This window comes from Stegostoma tigrinum, chromosome 7 (genome assembly GCF_030684315.1).
Source record: "Stegostoma tigrinum isolate sSteTig4 chromosome 7, sSteTig4.hap1, whole genome shotgun sequence".
NCBI classification, from domain to species: Eukaryota; Metazoa; Chordata; class Chondrichthyes; order Orectolobiformes; family Stegostomatidae; genus Stegostoma; species Stegostoma tigrinum.
Window position 1 is genome coordinate 14,391,294 of NC_081360.1, and position 27,697 is coordinate 14,418,990.

At 42.5% G+C, this 27,697-nt stretch overlaps 1 protein-coding gene and 1 long non-coding RNA gene across 6 annotated transcripts in view; one reads left to right on the forward strand and one right to left on the reverse strand.

The window, feature by feature from the left end:
* Positions 1 to 5,523: 5,523 nt before the first annotated feature.
* On the reverse strand, positions 5,524 to 22,391 carry LOC125453979 (uncharacterized). 2 transcript variants are annotated; one of them, XR_009445922.1, is made up of 5 exons: positions 22,308 to 22,391; positions 20,973 to 21,053; positions 16,021 to 16,280; positions 11,883 to 13,424; positions 5,524 to 9,103 (listed from the first exon to the last, which is right to left on the reverse strand). It is a non-coding gene; the product is annotated as an uncharacterized LOC125453979 (long non-coding RNA). The 2 variants fall into 2 exon arrangements; XR_009445921.1 differs by lacking the exon at positions 5,524 to 9,103 and having other exon boundaries at positions 9,590 to 13,424.
* Positions 22,121 to 27,697, forward strand: part of creb1b (cAMP responsive element binding protein 1b) — an 80,984-nt gene continuing 75,407 nt past the window's right edge. Inside the window, exons 1-2 of one of the 4 annotated variants that reach the window (XM_059647052.1) lie at positions 22,121 to 22,299; positions 23,305 to 23,454. The gene's annotated coding sequence lies outside the window, so the exon portion shown is untranslated. Of the gene's footprint in view, positions 22,300 to 22,473; positions 22,546 to 22,579; positions 22,778 to 23,304; positions 23,455 to 27,697 lie in introns of those variants that run through there. The other 3 variants (XM_048534181.2, XM_048534183.2, XM_048534180.2) reach the window with 3 other exon arrangements.

The following is a 27,697-nucleotide window of genomic DNA, read 5'->3' on the forward strand; positions in this document are numbered from 1 at the left end:
TCAGAGGATCAGCTCATACGTGAGATAGACTATTACTTAATTGTATATGAGTATATAATGGTGGCACAGTGGCTCAATGGTTAGCACTGCTACCTCACAGCATTTTGGATCCAGGTTCAGTTCCACCCTCAGGCAACTGTTTGTGTTGAGTTTGCATGTTCTCCGCATGTCTGCGTGGGTTTCTGCTGGGTGTTCCAGTTTTGTCCCATAGTCCAAAGAGATGCAAGGTAGATGGATTGGTCATGGGTAAAAATTGCCCAGAGTGCTCAGGGATGTTCAGGCTAGGCGCATTAGCCATGGGAACAGTAAGGTTGCAGGTAAAGGGTAAGGGGATGGGTCTGCGTGGAATGCTATTTGGAGGGTCAGTGTGAACTTGTTGAGCTGAATGGTCTGTTTCTACACTGTCAGATTCTATATATGCTTTATTGACTAGACTCCTTGCTTTGAGTATATGCCATTAATTACTAATCAGAACTTATGGTGCATATTTTATAGCCTTTGTTACCTCTGCCTCAGTTATTCATTTTCCACAATTTCCATCTTTGCACTGAATCTTAGGGATTTTTATGGCAAAGTGCAATTTGTTTCGAGTTTGGTGTCGGGATTCTCACCCTGGGGCAGGGGTAAACGCAGTGAATATTATGGCTTAGTCCTATCAAACCCACAACATAAATTGCTGTTCCCAGAACAACTCGTCACTTGCCAGATATCCCCAAATTAGCTGGTGGTACATTGCACAGGCACCATCTTTAAAAGGCTACTGTGACCAGGACAAATGCTATTGGTCCAGTGCTGACACGCATGGTGACAAACATTTACCTCAGATGTGGCAAACATGGGTACATAGGCACTTCAATTTGCAGGCAGGACTTACTTTTCCCCAAAACCGACAGCAAAGGTCACAACACCAGACCAAACAGGCTGGTTAGAGGTTACCACCTGGGTTCAAATAGTCCCCGCCATCTGGAAGAACCTGACTATGATGTTCATCACTCCACCAGCGTAACTGCCACCATCTTCTTTCCAAAATCTCACTCTCACTCTATCATTGCTACTGCACACACCTCCCACCAAGGGTCCTCTCCCCTCTACCACTTTTGCTAATGCCTGCAAAATCATCCTCACTCACCCTCCCACATCCCAAGCTGTTGCACCACTAACACTGCATGCCTTCTGTGCTAGACATAATGGGAACTGCAGATGCTGGAGAATCCGAGATAACAAAGTGTGGAACTGGATGAACACAGCAGGCCAAGCAGCATCTTAGGAGCACAAAAGCTGACGCTTCAGGCCTAGACCCTTCATCATCAGCCCTTTTCTGATGAAAGGTCTAGGCTTGAAACGTCAGCTTTTGTGCTCCTAAGATGCTGCTTGGCCTGCTGTGTTCATCCAGCTCCACACTTTGTTATCTTATATGCCTTCTGTGCTGCCTATTAACCCATTCAGGACAGCTCCCTACCTGCAACAAGATAGTAGGAACTGCCAATGCTGGAGCCTGAGATAACAAGGTGTGGAGCTGGAGAACACAGCAGGCCAGGCAGCATCAGAGGAGCAGGAAAGCTAACGTTTCGGGTCAGGACCCTTCTTCAGAAAAATCTGTGGTATTGGTTGAGCTATAAGCAAGCATTGATTTGTATTTCCAATACATGCTCAGTATGTTAGTGTCGTAAGGAGGTCACGCTAAAACTGTACAAGCCACCAGACTGACCACAGCTGCAATACTATGTACAGGTTTGGTCTCCTTGTCTCAGGAAAGATACACTGGCATTTGCAGCTGTCTAGAGAAGGTTCAAAAGGTTGATTCTGGGGATGGAGGGATTTTCTTATCAGGAGAGGTTGAACAGGCTTGTAGTCATTGGAGTTTAGAAAAATAAGAGTTGATGTTTGGTTTAGACAGTTTTAGTATGGAAGGGCGAAATGGGTCATGGGCAGGCTTGGTGGGCCAAAAGGCCTGTTCCTGTGTTGTACTGTTCTTTGACCTTATTGCAAACTACAAGATATTTAGAGTACTTGACTGGATAGATGCAGAGAGATTGTTTCCCTTTTTGGGAGAGTCCAGGATCAGAGGACATAATCTCAGAGAATGGGGTCACCTATTTAATATGGCAACAAGGAGGAATTTTATACTCTGAGAAGAGTGAATCTATGGAATTCCTGAAAAAAGAAGAATGTTGAGGCTAGATCATTGAGTTCAAGGCTGAGATAGACAGATTTTTAATCAGTACGGGAATCAAGGGTTATGATGAAAAGGCAAGAAAGTGGAGCAGAGCATCACCAGATCAGCCATCATCATCAAATGACAGAGCAGACTTGATAGAACAAATAATCCAATTCTGGACAAAAAAATTGTGGTTCCTATTCCTCTCATTGCTCTCAAACCAATATTAATGCAGCACAGCTCAGCAAAACTGCAATCACAGAGTTGTTCTCAGATTCTTTTACACTGAAATAGACAAAGAGTAGGGGAGGCAATGGACTAGTAGTACTATCGCTGGACTGTCAGTCCAGAGACCCAGGTAATGTTTTGTGGACCTGGGTTAGAATCCCTTCATGGCAGACGATAGAATTTGAATTCAATAAAAATCTGGAATTAATAATCTAATCATAACCATTTGCCAATTGTTAGAAAAACCCAAATGGTTCACTAATGACCATTTAGGAAGGAAACTGCTATCCTTACTTCGTCTGGCCTACATGTGACTCCGGACCAACAGCAATGTGGTTGACTCTGAACTGCCTTATGGGCAAATAGGGATAAGCAATAAATGTTGGCCTAGCTAGTGATGCCTCCATCTTGTGAATGAATAACCATAAACATCTCCCTGAGATGTAGTGAGAGGGAAAATAAAAGACCTTCTGGCACATAGGTGGCACAGATAACATTTTGCTAAACATACATTTTCACATTTGTGAATATATATTCCCTTTACATCATTGTCTCTGTGTGAGTGTGAATGTAAATGTATGTGGCTCTGTATCTGACTGCTACTTTGGCAACTATGCTCATTTATCAAGTGAGCCAAACATTGTCAGGCATTCGTGATATTTATTCATTATCTTGCACAAGTGTACGGTACATGGATCGGAGATGTGCCATGAAAGTGTGGAGAGGCCTGCACATACCGAATGCTAATGTCCAGTAGTGGTGTAATGGACAGCGTAAAAGGTTATCTCAGAGTACAACAGGACCTTAACCAGATGGGCCGATGAGTCGAGGAGTCGCAGATGGAGTTTAATTTAGATAAATGTGAGGTGTTGCATATTGTAAGGCAATTCGAGGCAGGACTTATACATTTAATGGGAGTGTTTGAGGGAGTGTTGTTGAACAATGCAACCTTGGGGTGCAGGTTCATAGTTCCTTGAAAGCAGAGTCACAGGTAGATAGGGTGGTGAAGAAGACATTTGGTACACTTGCCTTTCTTGGTCAACGCATTGAGTAGAGGAGTTGGGATGTAATGTTGAGGTTGTACAAGACATTGGTTGGAGCATTTTTGGAATACTGCCTTCAATTCTGGTTTCCCTGCTAAAGGAAAGATGTTGTTAAACTTGAAAGAGTGCAGAAAAGATTTACAAGGCCGTTGCCAGGATTGGAGTGTTTGAGCTACAAGGAGAGGCTAAATACACTGGGGCTTTTTTCCTTGCAATGTCGGAGACTGAGGGGTGACCTTATGCAGGTTCATAAAATCATGAGGGGCGAATAGCCAAGGTTTTTTCTCAGGATAGGGGAGTCCAAAACTAGAGGGTCATAAGTTTAAAGTGAGAGGGGAAAGATTTAAAAGGGACCTAAGGGGCAACTTTTTCATGCAGCGGGTGGTGTATGTGTGGCATGAGCTGCTAGAGGAAGTGGTGGAGGCTGGTACAACTACAACATTTAAAACATATCAGGATGGGGACATGAATTGGCAGGGTTTAGATGGATATGGGACAAACTCTGGTAAATGGAACTAGATTGATTTAGGTATCCAGGTTGGCATGAACAAGTTGGAAGGAAGGGTCTGTTTCCAAGCTGTACAACTCTATGACTCAGTGGGTTAGAGATAGGATTAGTAGTTACTGCCCATCCAGGTGTCCAAGGTGGAGGTCTGGTGGAGCTAAAAGTTAGCTGGGCCCACCAGGTGCTCACTTTGACTTTCACATTGGGAATTCTTGGCACCTAGTTTCCATCCACATGGGAATCTGCATATTAATGAGCAGATTAGGTCATAACGAGGGTGATAATGTATGATAATCAGTGTTAATAGGCCTCTTCACTGCTCACTAGCATGAATCTCAGGACTCAACATCCAGATTTTGGTTGAAAAATATGGCTTGTTGCTCCTGATGTAGAGAAATGCCTTGCTCAATACATCAATTCTCCTAAATTTCTCCTCATTAATCATATCAATCAGGGCTGGGAAGAAGAATTCTTTTTGTCTGCAACATAATAACAGAGATTTGACCAAAAGATACTTCCTTGTCTGAACAGTGTTTTAGGATAACCTGAAGTCATAAAAGACTATATGCAGTTTAAACATAATTTATTGTATAGAGACAGGTCTTTTAGGTCATCTGGTCAATGTCCATGTTTATTTTAAACTTACTTTAATCTCATCCTATCAGCATGCTTTTTTTTGTACTTTTAAAAAATTCATTCATGGGATATAGGCATCATTAAGTAGGTCAGCATCTATTGCCCATCCCTAATTGCCCAGAGGGCAGTAAAGTGTCAACCACACTGCTGTGGGCTGGGGTCATGAACAGGCCAGACTAGGTAAGGATATCAGATTTCCCTCCCCAAATGATATTAGTGAACCAGAGGACTTTACAATGGTCTCACTAAAGTCCTCCCCTAATTTATCAAGCTTTGGCTTAAAGTTGTGTTTTCTCTTTTCAAAAATGCATCTAGATATTAAGTAGTTGTACACAATACGTTCAGTTCTGAATGAAATTATTGATTGATTTTTAATTTGTTAACACCCACATGTTGTACATATTTGAATATTTACATTCAACAACTTCTTGCAGTCATCTGATTTAAGAGGTAACATCAGTGGGATGGGATATATATATATATATATATATATACATTTCATAGTTTTCACATGACAAATGTCAATAAAGTGTTCTCCAGAAAACAGTTATGGAGGTTAAAATGCTGCATTTAAATGCAGGATTAGAAGACTGAAGTTATTATCTCTGTTGATGTCATATCATTTCGATTCAGGACACAGGTATTACATTTTTAATATGAGGCTGGGAACCCTATATAGAACATTTCTGGGTGTTGTCCACAAGTTGTTATCATCAGTGATTTTCAAACACAGATTGCTTCATTGTCTGAATGTAAGGACACAGAAACTGTGAAAAGGTGAGTAGCAAACATGACTGGGCTTGACAGTTGCTGAGGAGATAGATTAGATTAGATTAGATTAGGTTAGGTTAGATTCCCTACAGTGTGGAAACAGGCCCTTCAGCCCAACAAGTCCACACCCCTTGAAGCATCCCACCCAGACCCATCCCCCTATAACCCAAACACCCCTGAACACTATGGGTAATTTAGCATGGCAGATCCACCTAGCCTGCACATCTTTGGACTGTGGGAGGAAACCGGAGCACCCGGAGGAAACCCACGCAGACACGGGGAGAATGTGCAAACTCCACACAGACAGTGCCCAAGGCTGGAATCGAACCCGGGTCCCTGATGCTGTGAGGCTGCAGTGCAAACCACTGAGCCGCCACGTAGGAAGGTTTTTAGAAGGCCAGCCTTAATACAGACAAGCATCCCCAAGGCAGTCACTAAGACAAGAGGTATTTTCTTGGAGCCCTGTAAATAAATTCTGCACCCCCAAGCCTCCATCCACCCACCACATCACCTTCAAGACATCAAAATGTCCTGAACTGAGGTGCTACAGAAGTCAGAAGTAGAACAGTGATCAGGAGGACATCGCTCCAATATTGCAAAGTAATTTAATGACTTGGTAAGATCTGGAAAGGTGAATGGTAGCAACACCCAATGACCAGCCTCCCGCTCTCAGCCAGCTGCGTATGAAGTGAGCAGAGTGAGGGCCCATTGCTCTCCCTTACATTGTCAAAGCAAATTCCAGTTAAATTACTACAAAGTTAACCATCCTCCAATATAAGGTAAAACCGAGAAGCAGGCATCCCTGAGGAGCACATCACAAGTGAGCTAAAGGAAGAAACTGAAGCAGAGTCAGCTATAGGAAGTCTCCTTCACAGCAACATATGACCATCTGAAACAAGAGCAGAAAAGGGCCATTGGGTCCCTTGAGTCTGTTCCATCATTCATCATGGCTGATTCATTTGTGTCTTAAGTTCCACAGGTTGACAAAGGACAGGCACAGCCATGCTTTGCTGAGAAAAGATGCTGGTCCTTGGGTCTTTTGACAGAATCAGAGCCAGGTGAATTCTTGAATATTGGAGATCCTTCAGCTACCACAGGGAGGTTGGCAGACAATCCAACTCATGCAGCATTCATTGTTTTTGTTTCAGATTTCTGGTATTTGGAGTATTTTCCTTTGGCCCCCAAGTTCCTATTGTCTTTCAGTGTTCTTCCTACCAAAATGCATCACCTCACGCCCATCTGCTTGGAACCCCATTTGCCACCTATCCATCCACTCCATCAACTTGTCCTTCGGAGTTCTACACTGCCCTTCTCACACAGTTTACTATATTTTGATTTTCGTGTCATGTGAAAAATTTGAAACAGTCCCTGTCCACCAAGATCTAGATCATTAATGTGTATCAGGAAAAGCAAGGATCCTAATTCTGACATCCAGGGAGCTCCACTCCACATCATTTCTGCCCCTTTTGTTCCATGACCATAACTTTCCTCGCAAGTCTGTTGGGTGGCACTGTGTCAAATGCCCCTTGGACTTCCATGTACACCACATTAACAGCATTATCCTTATTGAGCCTTTCCGTTACCTCCTCAAAAAAACTTTGGTACATTAGTCAAATTTTATTTCTCCTTTAGAAATTCATGCTGACTCTTCCTAATCAACTACAGAAGTTGTTGGAAAAGCTCAGCTGGTCTGGCAGCATATAAGTAACTGAGAAAGGGTCACTGAGTCATTCGTACCAATATGGCCCGTGATCTCTGGCTGTTCACCGTCTCCCAAAAGAATGTCCTGCAGCTGCTCTGTGACATCCTAGACCCTTGCATCAGGGAGACAACCTATCAGCCTGGAATCATGTCGACAGATACAGAAATGCCATGTCTGCCCCAAATCAGGAATACCCTACCAGAATTGTTCCCTCCTACACCACTCCGGTGAACTGAGCTGCCTGTGGTGCCATGTATGCGATTCTGACCTTATTCCATTGAGGAACCAACATCCTCATCAGCTTCCAAAACAGAAATTGATTTGCGAGCAGGACCCCAGTATACCCCTGCACTTTGTGCATGTTTTTTTTTCTTGAAGTGCTTGGTGGTCACCCACTCCCTTCCAGCCTTCAGGCCCTTAAGCTGCAATGAGACCACCTCACTGCACATAGTATCCATGTAACTCTCAGCCTTGCTGCTGTGTCATAGTGTCTCCAGCAGTCATTTCAGCTCCTAGACCAAAGCAGAGTTCTGCAGCTGAAAGAATTTCTTGCACTTGCAGTCACCAGACTCTGGTGGGATGCTTGACTTACCACATTTTGCAGGCCGCACATTCCATGTAATTGACCTGTGTTACAATGTCTTCAAATGATTTCTCTTATGTTAACTTTACTTCCCTTATTCAACTTTGGCTTACTTTTAGACTTTATTACATCGGCCCTGACTTTCACTTATTCCTGGGATTTCTCAGTTAAACTAATTCTTTCAAACAAACTTTTCTAATTTACAGCAATTTCCAAACAGTCCCTGACACAGATTCCTCTTGCCTCTTTGGCCCTCTAACTCAGTAAACATCCATGTTGCAAGACTCTTTTAGGCTGTTCCTCAATGTGGAAGGAGGCCATTTGGCCCATCATGTATGCATCAACCCTCTGAAGAGCATCCTACCCACATACACCTATCGCTACATTTTCCACAGCTAAATCACCTAGCCTGCACATCTCTGGACTGGGGGAGGAAACTGGAGGACCCAAAAATCCACACAGATATGGGAACAATGTTCAAACTCCACAGTCACCCAAGGGTAGCACTGAACCTTGGTCCCTGGTGCTGTGAGGCAGTAGTACTAACCACTTAGCCACTGTGCTGCCTGAATGGTGCAGATGCAGCAGCCAATGGAAGACAAGGCTGGAGGTCACAGGCATCTCAGCTGGTTTCAGATACACAGAAGATGACTAGTACCTCCTCTTCAGCCACATGGGAGATACCCCATAGAAGTGGACCAAACTGCAGGCTACCAAGCTGTTAGTTGCACTAAATGGTTCATCTGGCTGGAGCTCCCTATATTTACTGGTTATTCTTTTTCCTATGGTAGTTAAATTATGAAATCAACCATACCCTTGTGTTATCGAAGCTTGTTGTCAGGAGTGAGATGAAGGTGAAGGTGGGACTTCATCTAGTTCCATTTTCTGTAATTCAGGGCAACTGGTGCTTGTAGAAAACCGATTCTCAATGTATTAGGTGGCAATGGGATTAACCAAACATTTCTGTTGGCTGGAAAAGTTATTTCTCCAATAGAAGTTGTGTTAGAGTCATCTGCCACAGAACTGAGAGGTGCTCAAATCGAATGTTTTTGAATCAGTGTGGTCCTTGTAGCCATGCCAACCTGCCAACTGGCTCAAGCTTCAAGTAGAAATTTCAAGCATTTTTTTAAAAGACATTCCATGCTGTTTTGAAATGGTGATCATTCTATGGAACTGCAACATTGGCAAAGATTGGAGTTATTTGTACATTCTAAGGAGCTATTTGGAATTCAAGTTCTGGGTGGATTCCATTGTGTTAAGACAGTTCTTTTGCAAGATTTCAAATTAATTGCAGCTTGGGAAGAAAATATGAAGAGTTTACTGGCAATTATAAACAAAGAAACATGCTGTTTAAATCAGCTGGTCCAAGATGATGTTTATGGTCAACAATCCTCTGCCTGCCCATCCTCATCTAATCAGCATCAAGCTCAAAGAGCCAAATGGCCAGCTTCTGCTCCTACGTCCTTCACATGATGGCCTGGATTAAGAAGTTAGCAACAAACAAACATTACACATTGGGTTGAATTTGAATATCTACAACTCCAAAGTGATTGGCATATATGAAGGCTAAATGTAATTCATGTCTGGAATGCTGGTTTTACACAATGATCTGATTTTAATCTCAACTGATATCACTTAAGAGTAATAACGTGAAGGGGGCTGGGGTTAGACTGATGATCCATGTGGTCCCATAAACTTCCGATTCACCAAGTTATATTGAAATTGTCTGCTCCACCCAGTATTTTGTTGGACAAAAACAAATTGCAATTTGCAACTACTTGAATCTGTCCTTCTGTTTCAGGCTTCAAACCCAAATTTACTTTCACTATTTCCCAATTTATTTTTACACCGCTTTGAGTCAGTGGTACTCTTTCGTCTGGAATCTGATTTTAACCTTTATCCATTTTTTTTCTGTGCTATGTTGAAACATTTCATATTGTAAGGAGTCAACCTCACCTGGATTCAGTACAGTTTGTTAAAGAGGCCACAATCCCAACACTCCGACATGATCATACATGCATGCATCCGGAGTTCATGTTTATAGCTAAATTTTGGCATGGCCAAACTTAAAAAGTATTCTGATCTGTGTTCCCAGTTTAGTCAGGTTAGTTCACTAAGAGGTAGGGAAAAGTAAAAGCTTTCTTCAGTGTCAGACTGATTTAAGATAATTTGGTTTGAAATATTAATGATGTTAGCTAGATAAGGCACTAAGTAATATACTGTGGCTGACATCCCTTCCATCATGCAGGTATGTTTCTTATGGTATTATAAAATATAGAAAGGCTTGCATTTTTATAGAATGGCAACCTTGGATTTTTTTGAAGTGGTTTACAGCCAAATGAAATGCTGTCGTAATACAGGACGTACAGTAACAAATGTATTTATGGCAAGGTCCCACAAACAACAATGTGATAATGTCCAAAATAATCTGTTTATTTTTAACTTCCATAATATATCTTATAAAATATGAACTGAAGGATAAATAAAAGCTCGAATACCAGGGAGAGAAGACAAAAATGAGGAACTAGTGTTCCAAAGATATTAGTGCTGGTGCTACTATTATTCATAGAATCTCCCCAGTGTGGAACCTATTAGGATTAGGAGTGGATGGAAGCTAAATGGTCCATTCAGCTTGCTCCACATTCAATACAATCATGGCTGAACTACTGCATTAGCTTTCACTTTCCTGCCACATCCAACAGCCTATCCATCTCGGTCCTGAACATAATGACTTCCAAAGATTCACAGCCTTGGTGGAGAAATTTCTCTTCACCTTAGTGCTAAATAGCTGATTACACAGAACATAGAACATTACAGCACAGTACAGGCCCTTCGGCCCTCGATGTTGTGCCGACCTGTCATACTGATCTGAAGCCCATCCAGCCTACACTATTCCACGTACGTCCATATGCTTATCCAATGACGACTTAAATGTACCTAAAGTTGGCGAATCTACTACCGTTGCAGGCAAAGCGTTCCATTCCCTTACTACTCTCTGAATAAAGAAACTACCTCTGTCATCTGTCCTATAATCTTTCACCCCTCAATTTAAAGCTATGCCCCCTCGTGCTCACCATCACCATCCTAGGAAGAAAGCTCTCCCTCTCCACCCTATCTAACTCTCTGATTATTTTATACGTTTCAATTAAGTCACCTCTCAACCTTCTTCTCTCTAACGAAAACAGCCTCAAGTCCCTCAGCCTTTCCTCGTAAGACCTTCCCTCCATACCAGGCAACACCCTGGTAAATCTCCTCTGCACCCTTTCCAAAGCTTCCACATCCTTCTTATAATGCGGTGACCAGAACTGTACGCAACACTCCAAGTGCGGCCGCACCAGAGTTTTGTACAGCTGTAGCATAACCTCTTGGTTCCGGAACTCGATCCCTCTATTAATAAAAGCTAAAACACTGTATGCCTTCTTAACAGCCCTGTCAACCTGGGTGGCAACTTTCAAGGATCTGTGTACATGGACACCGAGATCTCTCTGCTCATCTACACTACTAAGAATCTTACCATTAGCCGAGTACTTTGACTTCCGGTTACTCCTACCAAAGTGCATCACCTCACACTTGTCTGCATTAAATTCCATTTATCACCTCTCAGCCCAGCTCTGCAGCTTATCCACGTCTCTCTGCAACCTACAGCATCCTTCGTCACTATCCACAACTCCACCGACCTTAGTGTCGTCTGCAAATTTACTAACCCATCCTTCTACGCCCTCAACCAGCTCATTTATAAAAATGACAAACAGCAGTGGACCCAACACTGACCCTTGCAGTACACCACTTGTAACTGGTTACCTGTTATATATGATGATCCCCAGAAGGGTCCTGACCTGAAATGTCAACTTTCTTGCTCCTCTGATGCTGCCTAGACTGCTGAGTTCCTCCTGCTCCACACTATGTTATCTAATTTAAATGTTTTTTTATCCTCATTTTCAAGATCCTCCAAGGCCTAGCCTGTTTCAAGCCTCCAAAATATGTTATTTTGTGCATTCCTAATCATAATTGCTCCAGCATTGGTGGTTATGCCTTGAGTTTCCTAAGCCCCAAGCTCCTAAATTCCCTCCCTACACCTCTTCACATCAACCTCGTTCTTCTTTTGAGACAACAAGGTGCAGAGCTGGATGAACACAGCAGGCCAAGCAGCACCATAGGAGCCGGAAGGCTGACGTTTTGGGCCTAGACCCTTCATCAGAAAAATATAATCTCTATCCTGTTATCTCTTCTTTTGAGACACTTCTTTTAAAACCTACCTCTTTGACAACGTTTTTTGGTTTCCATCTCGTTATGTGGCTTGGCATAGTTCTTTGTTTTATAATGCTTCTGTGAAGAACATTGGAATGTTTCAGTACTTTAAAGGCACAATAAAAATATAACTTGTAATTGCATACTGTGTTCACCTTCCTAGACTTGTGTCCTAGGCTCTCCAAATTCATCAATACCAACGTGTACTAGTTTGTCACCGCTGAACAAAAAATCTGCTTTTTCCATTCTCATCCTACCAAATTGTATAATTTCAAACTTAACCACATTATACTCCATTTGCTATCTTCTCATCTAATCACTTCACCAATCAATATTCCTTTGATCCTTCTCATAGCTAACTTGTATCAGTAACAAGTTTGGTTATATTATAGTTAGACCCCTCGTTTGCAATGATTTAGATTTAAGAATCAAAATAAAACTTAAAAATTTCCAAATGACATCAAATTGAGTGTGGCAATTAATACAAAGAAAAAGGGGCATAATATAAGGGTGCTATTTATACTGGATAGTATGATGACATAGAGTCATATAGCATGGAAACAGACGCTTTGATCCAATTTGTCCATGCTGAACCAGATTTCTCAAACTCAACTACTCACCCTTGTCTGCATTTGGGTCATATCCCTCTGAAGATTTCCTATTCATGGAACTGTCCAAATGTCTTTTAAATGTTGTAACTGTACTGTATCCACCACTTTCTCTAGCAGTTTATTCCACATACGAACTACACTCAGGGCCCTTTTAAAACTTCCTCCTCGCACCTTAAAAAAATGCCCCCTAGATGAACACAGCAGGCCAAGCGGCATCAGAGGAGCAGAAAGGCTTTTGTTTCAGGCCTAGACCCTTCTTCAGACCTTTTTTCTGAAGAAGGGTCTCAGCCCAAAATGTCAGCCTTGCTGCTCCTCTGATAGTGCTTGGCCTGCTGTGCTCACCCAGCTCAACACCTTGTTATCTCAGATTCTCCAGCAGCAGCAGTTTTTACTGTCATGTTAACATATGCCCCCTAGTTTTGAATTCACCCACCTTGGGGAAAGTACCTTTGCTATTCATCTGTTGACCATTGCTGCCTCGACTAATACCTCCGCAACGCACCTTCTGTTTACTTTCACTGGAACTACAATAACTATAGTAGTTGCCTCCAATTTGAGTAAGGCATGATGGATCTCTGGACAATTGCTCCACCCAGTAGCAGCTAGATAAAAGTTATGTTCTAGATATTAAGAGAACTGCCAAACATTTTACATCCCAGACCTCTCACAGGTGTCAGCCACTTCAAAGGCCCTCAGACGTTCAAGGAGGAATGCTGGACAAAAAGGGATACCGCCTCCACAAAATATTGTCAAACTGCCTTGGAAGAGAGATACAATGCTGCCCACGCTGCACCTGACGCCAGTGTAGAATATAACACAGGTCTCCTGAATGTGAGGGTTGGATGTGTTGAATCAGTGACATGTAGTATCTGTTGTCCCACATTATTATGGTGATCTGCGCCTTGCGTAATCTCAGTTGTCAAAGGCAGGATGTTTGACCTGCAAAGATACAAAAATGAGAGGAAACCTCTGAGGAGGAAGATGAAGGTCAGCATTTAGAGAGGGCTGTCAAAGAATGGGAGATAATTCAATAGTCTGCCAAGCCCAAAAGGCCACAGAGAACATTATAGCCACCAACTTCCAATATGACTGAGCTATGTTGAGACTTCATTCTATTCCTGTGATGATTTCATTTGTGCAGTTGGATGCAAACTTCAGATCACAGAATGACACATTTCTCAATGTTTATCTATGCAATAACATATTCACTTTTCCTTTTAATTGCAGTTCTGATATTTTAACCTCTGTGCGAGATAACATGAGTGCACAAGCCTTCCTATACCATTAGTGCTAGAGCAACTGTGAAAATGTGAGCTTTTCCACCACCTCATCATCAAGGATGTTCTGGATGTGAGTTTGCTCGCTGAGCTGGAAGGTTAGTTTTCAGACGTTTCGTCACCATTCTAGGTAACATCATCAGTGAGCCTCCGACGAAGCGCTGGTGTTATGTCCCGCTTTCTATTTATCTGGTTAGGTTTCCTTGGGTTGGTGATGTCATTTCCTGTTCTTTTTCTCAGGGGATGGTAGATTGGCTCCAAATCAATGTGTTTGTTGATGGAGTTCCGGTTGGAATGCCATGCTTCTAGGAATTCTCGTGCATGTCTCTGTTTGGCTTGTCCTAGGATGGATGTGTTGTCCCAATCAAAGTGGTGTCTTTCCTTATCTGCATGTAAGGATACGAGTGATAGTGGGTCATATCCTTACATACAGATAAGGAAGGACACCACTTTGATTGGGACAACACATCCATCCTAGGACAAGCCAAACAGAGACATGCACGTGAATTCCTAGAAGCATGGCATTCCAACCGGAACTCCATCAACAAACACATTGATTTGGAGCCAATCTACCATCCCCTTAAAAAAAAGGAAATGACATCAACAACCCAAGGAAACCTAACCAGATAAATAGAAAGCGGGACATAACACCAGTGCTTCGTCAGAGGCTCACTGATGATGTTACCTAGAATGGTGACGAAACGTCTGAAAACTAACCTTCCAGCTCAGCGAGCAAACTCACATCCAGAACCTCAACCTGAGCTACAAACCTTCTCAAAACTCGCTATCAAGGATGTTTTCACTAAAATTATTCTTGGACAAAAGACAAGTCCTATCAAGGAGTTCACTTACATACCATACGCACTCACTATCCCTTAAGTATTTCGGAATCCAATGTGTTCAATCAATGTACATGTTAAGCATTTTTAAATACATCCTCATTTGCATTGTCTTAATGTTTATTGTAATCTTTGTGTCTCAGTAGAGTAGAGAAGGTTCTCCAAGCTGAAAGCTGTGGAGTGTCTTCAACTTGCAAAAAGGGCCTTCACAGTAGCTTTGCAACGCCTGAACATCCTCACTGAAGCTTTCAATTCGATGGTTGTGTAATGTGGATACTGTCATTCCTTTCAGTTCCAAAGTGATGGCACATTGACATTTGAGTTATCAATTTCCTACTGAGATGTTTTAGTTGGCTTTGAGAACACCACCTTTCGACAGATAATAGATTCAGCCATCACTCCCATAAAATATGTATGGGTGGGGCTCTATTAATTGGGCATTTCAGACATTGGCTCCTTTCCTATTACTGTTACCCTCAGTGTCCCAAAAATCCATCTGTACCTCCTTGACTGTGATCCCCAATTTATGTATGTCTTTCCCTGATGGATAAGGCGATCTCCAGTCAGCCGTTCTGCTGCTTATGAGAGAGGAAGCAGGATGCGCCAATTCAAATGTAGAGCATTGTTTTGCGAGTTGAAGACAGTCCACATCTTTCATTTTGGACAACGTTCCCTGCTCCATTGAGACACTAATATTGAGGTAAATGTTAAGACAGCACAAATGAGGATGTATTTATAAAAGAGCTTAACTTGTGCATTGATTGAACACCAAAAACATGAATGAGCCTATAGAAAGTTTACTTGTTCCTTCTCCCTCCCATTACCTCTATGTGCAGGCCTCCTTCTACAGCTTGGGAGAAGGAAACTTGTGCACTGGCACTTTGGGCTTAGAAGTCACAGGCTGCTTACAGTGGTGTGGGAAGACCACCCTGTTTGGCCTGAGCTTCTGGAGGCAATGGGTCACTGAGAGAAGGGAGAAGAGAGGCAGAACATGTCTGAATTGTACTGAAATGGAGTTTTCAGGGTGCCTGTCTGTTGTATCTCCTCCCTGTGAGCTGTCTCCGTGCTGTCTCCCTGAAGATTTGCGGCCTCTGGGCTAAGGTTGATGTGTCTTGTACACCTGTTGGCTTGCCACAGATACCAAGCACCCATGGCTCAAGTACAGGAGTGCAGGACTTGGCACATATCCAGCAATGACTGAAAGGTTTTGCTGGACCTAGGTCCCCAAGGCAGCTACATACTTTTCATGGAGGCTATCAAATGCTCATATGCTGGGCTTATTACAGTCCTGAAAATGCGCATAGATTCCGCCGTCTTTTGTTCTAGCCTTCTGAGGGCCTCTAGCACAACTGCCTGATGCTCTCTGAAGGTTATCGTCAAGAATGCAGGTACATTTTCTGCATCAGGTTGGGCAGATACCTGATATACAGGAGTTCTCGAACTGTTACAGACTCTGACATTTCTTCCTCGAATGGCTTTGGACACATGTCAATAACGCGCTCAGCAGCAAACATCCCGTGGGTTTACTTCAGCAAAACACTGAAGTGACTGCCTTTATTCTGGTGTAGAAAAATACCCGCTGAAACATTCCTCATCTTCCTTCTCAGAGGTGGTACTGATGTAGAGGGTGTCAGGCTGTGGTCCCTTTTAATATGTAGATTCCACCGTGAGACCTGTGCCTGAAGAAGTGACGAAAAATCATTAATCGGTGAAGATATTCGACATGTGGTGTGTTAATAGGGTTAAATGACGGGTCAGAGAAAGCTTGTGAGGTCAAACAGCCTTTTCCAGTTGTAGGCTTGATTTAACTACCCTCTTCTTAATCATAATAATACAATGGGAACACTTACAAGACCGAAGAGGAAAAATGGGTTCCTAAATTCAACATCTCATCAAAGTCGACACCTGAGTGCATTGCTGCTTGAATATTGGACTTGGGTGAGAAGAATACATGGCAATCACTGCAGGCTTAAAACAATCATTATATTAATTGAAATTAGCCAAACATGACACCACAATAAAGGGAGCAATTAAATGGCAAGTTCATGCAAGTAACAGTTATTCTGCTAGCATGCTTTCAATTAGATCCTTACGAAAGACAAGAAAAAACTACACAGCCCCTGACTTGGTACACACTATTTTAGAGATTAGACTACTGTTATGTTGAAATGACGTCCAGAGGTTTCTATCTTTTTAATGTGGTACTTCTGCATTTTAACAGATTCAAGAGAGCACAGTGGCTCAGTGGTTAGCATTGCTGCCTCACTGCACCAGGGACTGTCTGTGTGCAGTTTGTACAATCTCCCTGTACCTGTGTGGGTTTCCTCTCACAGTCAGAAGGTGTGCACGTTAGGTGGATTGGCCATGCCAAATTGTCCATTGTGTCCATGGATGCGCGGCCTAGCTGGATTAGATGGGAAATGCAGAGTTACACAGATGGGATAGGGTGGGGTGGGATGCTCTTCAGAGGGTTGGTGTGGCTTTGATGGTCCAAATAGTCTGCTTCCACACTGTCCGGATTCTATAAGTTATGCTTTCCTCTGAATTAACAACAACTATCAAACAATTATTCAATATTGTTCCACAGTCCAAACCTAATCTCGTATTCAAATAGGATCTTTCATGATCATAGGACATCGCAAAAGCTTTGCACCCTGTGACATATTTTTGAATTATAGTTGCTGTTGTAATGTCAGAAATGTGGCAGCCATTTTTTTTCTGAAAGCAACCTCCCACAAACAGTAATGTGACAATGACCAGAAAATCTATTCTTGCAATGTTGATTGGAGGTTAAGCATTTGTCAGGAGATCAAAGAAACGTCAGCTTTTGTGCTGCTAAGATGCTGCTTAGCTGCTGTGTTCATCCAGCTCCACACTTTGTTATCAAAGAAAAAGTTCCTACTCTTTTTTGAGGTCTTCATAGGAGATAGAAGAGTGGTAAATGGCATAACATCTCATCCTCCAGTGCAATGTTCCCTCAGTACTGATGCTTGACAGTGTAGTACTACCTCACTACTGCCTTTGTGGAGATAATCTTTGCTTTTGTGCTCAGGCTGCAGTGAAACTGAACTCATAACTACCCGAATCTGAAACAAGATTGCTACCTCTTAGCCACAGATTGGCTAGTAAGTACTAAAGATGCCCTAATACCACCCAACAATGTTAGCTAAAGTATCACTCCGACACATACTAATCATTCTGGTTTAAGGGGACAATACTGGAATCATTCCTTTCACACAAGTACTTTATACTACTTAACCCAACTGCAGGTGGATGCAGAAATCTGTTTTTATTGTTAATTCATGGGATATGGCTGTAATTGGCTGGACGAGCATTTATTACCCATCCCTATTTGTTTTTGATAAAATGGTGATGAGCTGCCTTCTTGTTAGAGAGGGAAATCCAAAATTTTGACTCAACAATAATGAAGGAATCACCAACTATTTTATGATGGTGAGTGGCTTGGAGTGGAACTGGCAGGTGGTGTTGTTCCCATGTATCTGCTGTCCACGTCCTTTAGATGGCAATACTTGTGCATTTATAAGTGCCCAGTGAGGAGCCTTGGTAAGTTTCTGTGATACAAAGAGTCATACAGCATGGAAACAAACCCCTTGGTCCAACCAGTCCATGCCGAAATTAATCCCAAACTAGTCCCACCTGTCTACTCCTAGCCCATATCCCTCCAAACCTTTCCTATTCACGTACTTAACCAAATGGTTTTAAAATGTTGTAATTGTACCCACATCCACCGCTTCGCCAGGAAGTTCATTCCACACACAAACTGCTGTTGAGTGTCAGTGGTGGAGTGGATATTTCAGTATGTGATGGCAATCAAGCGGGCTGCTTTGTCCTGTATAGTGTCAAGCTTCTTGACTGTTGTTGGAACCACACTCATCCAGGTAAGTGGGGAGTAGTTCATCACACTCCTGACTTGCGTCTTGTGGATCATGGATAGGTTTTGCGGAATCAGATGGTGAGTAACTCACTACAGTATTCCGAACCATAGACCTACTCTGGTAGGCAAGGTATTTACATAGCTAGACCAGTTCAGTTTTTGTTTAAATGGTAACTCAATGATGGTAATGCCTTTGAATGTCAAGGAATAACAGTTAGATTCTTTGATGTTGAATATAGTTAGTTCCGAGTATTTGTTTGGTGGAAATGTTTGTTGCCACTTGTCAGACAAATGTGAATACTGTCCATAAGACCATATGAAATGGGAGCAGAAATTAGGCCATTCGGCTCATCGAGTCTTTTCCACCATTCAATCAAGGCCGATAAGTTCCTCAACATGCTGTCCCTCCTTGATCCCCTTGATAATCAAGAACCTATCTATCTCAGTCTTAAATGTACTCAATGACCTGGCCTCCACAGCCTTTTGTGGCACTGAATTCCATAGATTCACCACTCTCTGGCTGCAGAAGTTTCTCCTTATCTCCATTCTAAAATGTCTTCCCTTTACTCTAAGGCTAAGCCCTTGGGTCCTAGTCTCTCCTACCAATGGAAGCATCTTCCAACATCCACTCTGTTCAGGCCATTCAGTATTCGGTAAGTTTTCATTAGATCCCCTCACCCTTCTAAACTCCAATGAATATAGTCTCAGAGTCCTCAAATGTCCCTCATATGTTAAGCTTTCCATTCCTGGGACCATTCTCATGAACCTCCTCTGAACCCGGTCCAGAGCCAGTACATCCTTCCTGAGATATGGGGCCCAAAACTGCACACAATACTCCAAAAATGGCCTGACCAGAGCTTATAAAACCTCAGTAGTACATCCCTGCTTTTATATTCAAGTCCTCTCAAAATAAATGCCAACATTGCACTTGCCTTCGTAACTACTGACTCAACCTGCAAGTGGACAGAATCCTGGGCTAGAACTCCCAAGTCTCCTTGCACTTCAGACTTCTGAATTTTCTCCCCATTCAGAAAATAGTCCATGCTTTTATTCTTCTTGCCAAACTGCATGACCTCACTTTCCCACGTTGTACCCCATCTGCCACTCCTTTGTCCACTCTCCTAACCTGTCCAAAGCCTACTGCAGCCTCCCCAGCTCCTCAATACTACATTCCCCTCCACCTATCTTTGTATCGTCTACAAACTTAGCCAGAATGCCCACAGTTCCTTCATCTAGATTATTAAGTATAAAGTGAAATGTTGTGGTCCCAACACTGACTCTTGTGGAACACCACTTGTCACTGGCTGCCATCCTGAGAAAAACCCTTTTATCCACGCTCTATGTTTTCTGCCAGACAGACAATCTTCTATCCATGCTAGCACCTTGCCTCTAAACCATGGACCCTTATCTTACTCAGCAGCCTCCTTCGCAGCACCTTGTCAAAGGCCTTCTTGAAGTCCAGGTAGATAATATCCATTGACTCACCTTGAACTACCCTGCTCGTTATTTCCTCTAAGAATTCTAGCAGATTTGTCAGCAATGTCCTCCCCTTGATGAAACCATGCTGACTTTGCCCTATTTTACCATACATTTCCAGATATTGAGAAATCTCATCCACTACAATAGACTCCAAATTCTTACCCACTAATTGGCCTGTAATTTTCTGTCTTTTGCCTCACTCTCTTTTTAAATATATCTTGCTGCAGTTGGACATGGATTATGTTAGTATCTGAGTAGTTGCGAATGGTGTTGAATATTGCACAGACATAAATGAATGACGGGAGGCCAATGATAATGCAACTGTAGATGGTTGAGCCCAGGACGCTGCCCTGAGGAACTCTGCAGAGATGTTCTGAATCTGAGATGACCAAACTCCAACAACTACAATCATCCTTCTTTGTGGACATATGACTGCAACCACCAGGTTTCCTTTTGATCGCCACTGACTCCAGTTTTGCTCAGGATCCTTTACATAACACTCACGTAAAATGCAGCCTTGATATTAAGAACAGTCACTATCACCTTATCTGTGGAATTCAGCTTTGTACATTTTGATCCAAGGCTGAAATGAGGTCAGCAGCTGAGTGGTCCTTGTGGAACCAAAACTGATCATCAGTAAGAGATAACAGTTTGGAGCTGGAGGAGCACAGCAGGCCAGGCAGCATCAGAGGGGCAGGAAAGTTGATGTTTCAGGTCGGTACCTTTCTTTTCTGAAGGGTCCTGAACCGAAGCTTCAACTTCCCTGCTCCACTGATGCTGCCACGCCTGCTGCGCTTCTCTACCTTCAGTGTTATCCCTAACTCCAGCACTAGCAGTTCTTACTATCTCTGATCATCAGTAAGCACATCTTGGTAAGTGCTGCTCAACAGCACTGTTGACAATACCTTCCATGACTTCACTAATGATTGGACAGTGGACTGAAGGGAAAGTAATTAGCTCGGTTAGAATTGTCTCGCTTACTACATACAGAACCTACCTTGGTAGTTTTCCACATTGTTGTCTAGATGCAGGTATCGGCTGCATGGGGAGGGTATTGCTAATCTTCATTTCTGAATCACTGCAATTGATGGGGGAAGACACATAACCAAAGCATTGTTAAGTGAGTTCCAGGATTTTAGCCCAGCCACACTTGCAGATCAGTGATATAGTTCTAAGTCAGGATGAGTGTATGGATTAGATGGAAACTTACAGGTGGTGCTATTCCTGTGCTTCTGCTGTCTTAGTCCTACTAGATACTACAGGTCACTTTTTGAGATGTTCTCCAAGGTGTCTTGGCAGAGTTGTTGCAGTGTCTCCATGGTACACATTGCTGCAACTGTGCATGCATAATGGAGATGCCAGTCAACTGGGCAGAAGGGAATATCACGAGGGGAGACAGCATCGGAGGGAGGAGCCATCAAGGAAATAGATAAAATCATGAGCAGCCCATTCAACACCTTGGAGCTTGCTTCACCATTCAATATAATCAGGACAAACCACTGAGTTCAATGCCCTAAACCCACCCTCTCCGCGTGTGCCACAAAAGCTCTATCTACTCTCTTCTTGAAAAACGCAACTTTGGTCCTCAACCATTTTCTGTGGTAGGGAATTCCACAGAATCACCCACTCTCTGCGTGAAGAAGCTTCTCCCTATCGCACACTGCAAGTTTTACCCCTTATTCTTGAGCTTTGACTCCTGATTCAGGACTCCGCCACCTTCAGGCATCTAATCTGTTCCATCATGTTAGAATTTCGCAAGTTTCTATCACGGAGGTGGAAGAAGGGAATATTTTGAAGGAGGAACAGCATGGCTGTAGTGGGAGGGGGCGGGGAAAGAACTCATGGTGTGCAAGAGAGTATGGCATGGGAAGAGGCGAGGTAAACTGCACTGCAAGAGAGTCGTGATTGAGACCGCGTGGGGCGGCTCTTCAATACTTAAGAGGAAGTAACATTGCAAATAAGGGTGCAGTTTTTAACCGCGATTATTATGCGGGTCTCTACTGGTCAGCAAATATCCAAACACCCCCAATAAAAACAAATTCAGGGCTGGGAAAGTTGCGCATGCGTACATATACCCCCGCCCGGCGTTGGATCCAAGCGAAGGGGGCCGCGGCGCGCACGCGTAGTAATCAAACGTTCCATTAAGGAACTATTTGCGCGTGCTCTCTTTCCTTTTCCGGAGTTCACGTTTGTTTGTTTTGTTTTTGTTCATCCTGAGTTACACACCCTGATCGTTCGGTGGGGGACAGAAAGCGTGTCTGATTTTTAAAACATAAACGAAACTGACAATAGGATGAGACGTTACATTCGGAACCGATTCAACAGTGCGTACCTGGCGCGACTCGGCTCAGCCCGGACTGGGAACGCGCTGGGGCGGTTGGAGTTTGAAATAGGGTCGGCGGCGGCCGCGCGCGGGTCTCTAGTTGTGCGCTTGCGCAGTTTGATGCAAAAGACGCCTGGCGGTAGCGGCGGGGATTCCCCACTGTCCACGGCGGGTGCGTGCACGCGCAGTTTCCGGAAGCTGGAGCGTGTTGTTGGGGGGAGATGGGGAGTTTAGCGACTGCGCACAAGTAGGTTGCTCCTTCCCTTTCACCCCCCCCCCCCCCCCCCGCTCCACCAGCACACATCCCTGCCGTTCCTCTGTCTGCGCCGGGAGCGTCTCAGTCAGAGAGAGAGAGAGGCTGACTGACTGTGTGAGTGAGTGACGCGGTGGAGGTGTAAGGGACTGACGCGGTGTTTACGTCTCGGTGTGAGTGTCCAGTGGCAGCAGAGAGAGCCGGGGACTTGAGGGAAATAAAACCGGTAAGCGAGATAAATCGAGAGAGAGATAGATGGGTTGGTGTGGGTGTGGAGGGGCGGTGTTGAGGAGGAGGAGGAGGTGGTGGTGTTGGTGAGTGAACAGCAGCTTGCATCTGAACAATGGCGGCTGACTTGTTAGTGAACAGGGCTCCTGGATTGGAAAGAAAGAGTGAGCGAGAAGGGTTTCTCACTCTTCCCCGTTTCTACTCCAGGAACACCCCCCAGCAATGTTTATATCGAAAAGAAAACACACCCCCCCCTTTCCCACAAACCAATCCTTCCCCCGCCCCCCACCCCTCGTTTTACAGAAAAGTCCCCGCCAAAAATCTTATGCATTAACATTTCTTAACCAACTACCACCACCACCCCCCCCCCAACAAACACCTCCCAGTTTTCGGTTTCTAAACACGTTTTAAGAAATGTAGCCACCAGGGAAACTGGCTTGTTCCTATTGCAACATCACTTTTTTTTTCTCTCTCTCAATTTGGTGTTTAAAATAAAATGGGCGTCGGACCGCTACTGTGAGCAAGAAGTGAGAAGATCACGGGTCGTTGTTTCCTGTGCCATGACTGTAATTTCTACACACGTTTGCTTTTAAATCGCCCCCCAAAAAATCGCGCAGTGCCCTGCCCGTGTTGGAATCTCGCTGTGCAAGAGCCCCATCTCCCCCGAATCCTGAGGTGCGGAAATGCATTTGAAACTCCACAAAACATGTTTCATAATATAAATTCTTTCAGCAGTACAGAAATCCACGCTTCTTGGATTAATAGTCTTCTAAAAAGTGAAAGAATGTAGTTCAACTACTGTTAGTGATCTCGTATATTTCCTACAACATATCCGCAAAATTGCTTGCGCCCATAATACATTTTCGCCATGATGAACGGTGCCACAAACAGCTATAGTTTTGTTTAAACAGTGAAACTGAAATAATGATGCAGATTAAAAGTTAACGAGTATGTTTCAACCCATGTGATCCTCCATGGATTTGTTCTACCAGTTCAGAATTAAAATGTTTAATGTAATAATTTGAAGGTAGTTGAAATATTTATTTTGTTTTATAGTAATCCTGTGTATCCATGTAGCATGAATTCTGAAACAATTAACCATGTGCAGGTATGCAAATCTTCTTTGCATATTTCCTGTGGGACCTTTGTTTTAAATGCTGCATTGGCCTAGTTTTCACTTTGCTGCTTAATTCAAGAATAAACAAAGGACTGAATTCACATAATATTGCTTCAGTTAGTTTTGCCATCAGGCCTTTTTGTTAAATGAAGCAATTGCTGTTCTCAAGACAGAATAGTCAGATTTTTTTTGGCTGAATTTTACATGATTTCTCTCCCTGAGGTCTTGACTTTATACAGCTAGGTGATGCTGTGTATTTTTGTTGGTTTGTAAATTTATATGGCCTACATATAGTAATGAATTAGAAACTTTACATTAATGTGGCCTTTTAAAAGGGACACATTTACTTGATTATCAGATCAAGACTTGATCATGGGAGTCATTTATCGAGGGTTTTAAAATACAAATAGGTTTCAAGTTAAAGTACAGTGTCTATTTTTCAGAATATTTTAATCCAGCAGTTATTTTATTGTAATGTATCAGATGGAGGTTTACATAAGATACTTTGTCTAGTTTGTAAACTGTAAATTGGAAATGCCAGAGGCAATGGTCAGTAAATTGGTGAGATTTCCAGAATTTGCTGCTTGGAGCCACAGAGTGGCTCGAACATGCGCTACACGTAGCATCACTACCCTGTTGCCAGATCTGCTCAGATCATAACCTTCATTGAGCCTCAATTTCTGCAAGAACTGCTTACCCATATCTGATTAGTCGGGATATTGGCCCCCCCCCCCATTCTTTACTCATCACATCCTTGGTCCTGGCCCTTCCACTCAAATGTCACTGTAGATGATTTTATAAATTGTTCTCTCTCCTCTCCCAGGAATTATCAACCTTCCCTGTTGAACAGAGAATCTAGTGTCATCTGTTTGCTAGCTTGATCCACTTTTGGATGAGTTTAAACTTCTTTGGTTCATCTAAAACTGTAACCTTCCCATCTCCTCCAATTGTTACATTTATCTGAACCAGACTGTTTCCAGTTTCTGCATTTTTGGGTCCAAAAGAAGGTCACCTACATAATCATTAAAAATGCCTGTCTCCGCCTCAGCCCATCGTTAGGTAAAATCTTCATATATGCTGTTGTCAATTCTGTATCCCATTCTCCACCATACTTAACTTGCGTTCATCCAAAAACTAGAGCTATTATTCCTGTCCCCGATATCTCCTTTGTTTCACTGGCCCTTTGATATTTCTTACTCCCTTGAAGACCCTTAGTAATTTTCTCAGTTCGGGGCTAAGTAAATGCATTTTTAATGACAAGTGTATGACTAAGTATTGTAAATTCAGGAGGTTGGGCTTGGAGATATGATGTGGCTGATGATACTGTTGTGTGTGAGATGTAATCTCTACTGTATTTTACACAAGTATGTGTCAGTATCAACAAAGCTCTATTTGTATGGATCCAAGTTTATTATGTGCTCAGTACCACATTTATTTCCTTCCTTTTGCAGGCTTCAGTGGTTTGTCCAAATCCTGTACTTGGTGTTGTTGAAAATTAATGATATTTTAAAACAATTGTGCTATACAGTTTACTATGAGGATCATAGCCAGGTGGTTGTTGAATTATTGTGTTCTTTTTCGTTTTGTGTTTTGCAAAGAGCAATCAGACTTGAAGGATTAAAATGTGCATACTGTCAGTCAGAGAGATGAAAAGTACATGTATATGGTATGGAGTTACTATATGTAAAGTGCTTTGCAGCCAGTGAAATACTTGTATAGTAGTGTGCTCATTGGTTACAACCTTTTCCAGTATTTACACAGTTTTCATTCCGGAAGATCCCATAATCAGCATTTAGTGATGAACAAATAACCTGTTTCACTCATGTTTCTAGAAGGATTTATTTGAGGGCATATTGCAAGTTTTCCTCTGCTCTTGTTGAAAATTTTCCTGAGGAGGGCTTTAGTTAATACATTGTTCAAAAGATGGCTTGTTTTGCAATGTGCAGATGTCTGCTGCACTGGAATGTCAGCCTGGATTTTGCGCTGTCCAACATCATTGGAACCTGCAATCTTTTTAATATGTGGTGCAGTTGAGTGACAACTGGATTCAAAGATTTTAGTTACGTGTACAAATGAGACAGAGTTGGACCATATAATAGCGTTCAGGCAGCCAATGAATTGTGATAATCGGCTTCAATTTTTGTCTTTGTAACTGTAGATGTGTGCAATGAGACAATTGTTGGAAGTCTGTTGAATCCACTGATTGAGGAACACCTCATTTATGAAAGCTAAATTAATAAATTGTTGAAAAGCAAAAGAAAAGTTCCTTCCATAGAAATTGACTATCCTAGGAATCACATTGGTTTCTAAGTTTATGGGCATGTCAAAAATTAAAACAAAATTTTGTCAGGATTTTGAGCTGCATAAAAACATTTTAATAAGTTAATCAGCTAAAGAATGGTTTGATTTTTACTGTAAATTTGAGACATGAGGTGCACAAGGGTAAAGATATGTTGGTCTTTAAATGTGGATGAGGAAAAGGGTTTGGTGATTATTAATCGTTTACTGATAAGAGTTTCACATAAACATACTACCATCACCGTTTGCTGTGGTGTAGCTCAAGGGCATTTGATTGCAAGTTGAAACAAGTTATTCTAACCTTTATACATCATTGATAAAGCCACCTTGAAATACTATGTGCAGTTTATCTTCAAAAGTGTAATTGTGCAGGAGGAGGTATGGTGAAGAGTGACAGTGAATCTACGATTTGAGAATCTAGGCTATGAAAGGAGACTGTCTGAACTGGGCTGCGTTCACGAGAAAAAAGATTGAGGCATGATGCATACTTTTAAAACACTGGGTGTAACATAATGCCTGTGTAAATAGGTCACTTAGCTTGTGCAGAATGCTGAATCAGAGGTTGAGAGCGTAAGACTATGACATCTCTGACATGAGACTAGGAGGTCTGATGTTTACTTCTACCCTTCATAAAATTGCGTAGTTATGGAACAGGTTTCCACATAAAGCAGTAAGTGCAGTTTTTGTTAGTACTGTTAAAATTTAGAGTGTGATAAACATTCATTTGGGAATGCGCCTGCCGAATGGCCTCTTTCCACAGTGTAGGGATTCTATGAGTATATGTCCTTGACCCAACGTCATTAAAGCTGATTTATTTGGTTGTAATCACATTGTTGATTCTGGGCTTTGCTTTTCACAAATAGGCAGGAACATGTCCTTCCATTTAAAATTGTGCTATACTTCAGAAAGTGCTTTGGTAATTACTTTGGGATATCCTGAGGTTTTCAAAAGCACTTAAGAAATACAAGTCTGTTCTTCAATATTCTTAACAATTGGGCTATCTTTCAATCTGGCTCTGACCATTCGTTCTTTCTGCCTTAGATGGTTTATCCTCTTCTCAGCATAGCTCTCTAGGATTGTGAAAGCATGCACACCATATTATCGACTTAGATTTGCAGTTCTGAAGGAAATAAGGTTGCCTCTTACGTGCGTTCCTCAAGGAAGGGAAGTGACTGCGCAATCTTAAATATATTCAGGAGTGAAGCCTGTAAAATTCTGAGCCCTTGTTTTCAAACACTACGTACAAACTACAGTTTAGAGGATGCATTGATAAAATAGGTCTGAATACACTTTGAACTGGATGTTTAGAGATGTGAGATTGCAGTGCAGGGTTAGATTGGTAGCACAGCGTATATTTATCCTTTATAGACTATGCCATAAACAGATGAGAAGAAAGAAACCTCTGGTTATAAGGACCTAAATGACATTATTTTTCAGTCACTAAATATACAGCTGCTTTGAATTGGATGCCCACAGCATGCAGCTGTTAGTTATTTGACAAAA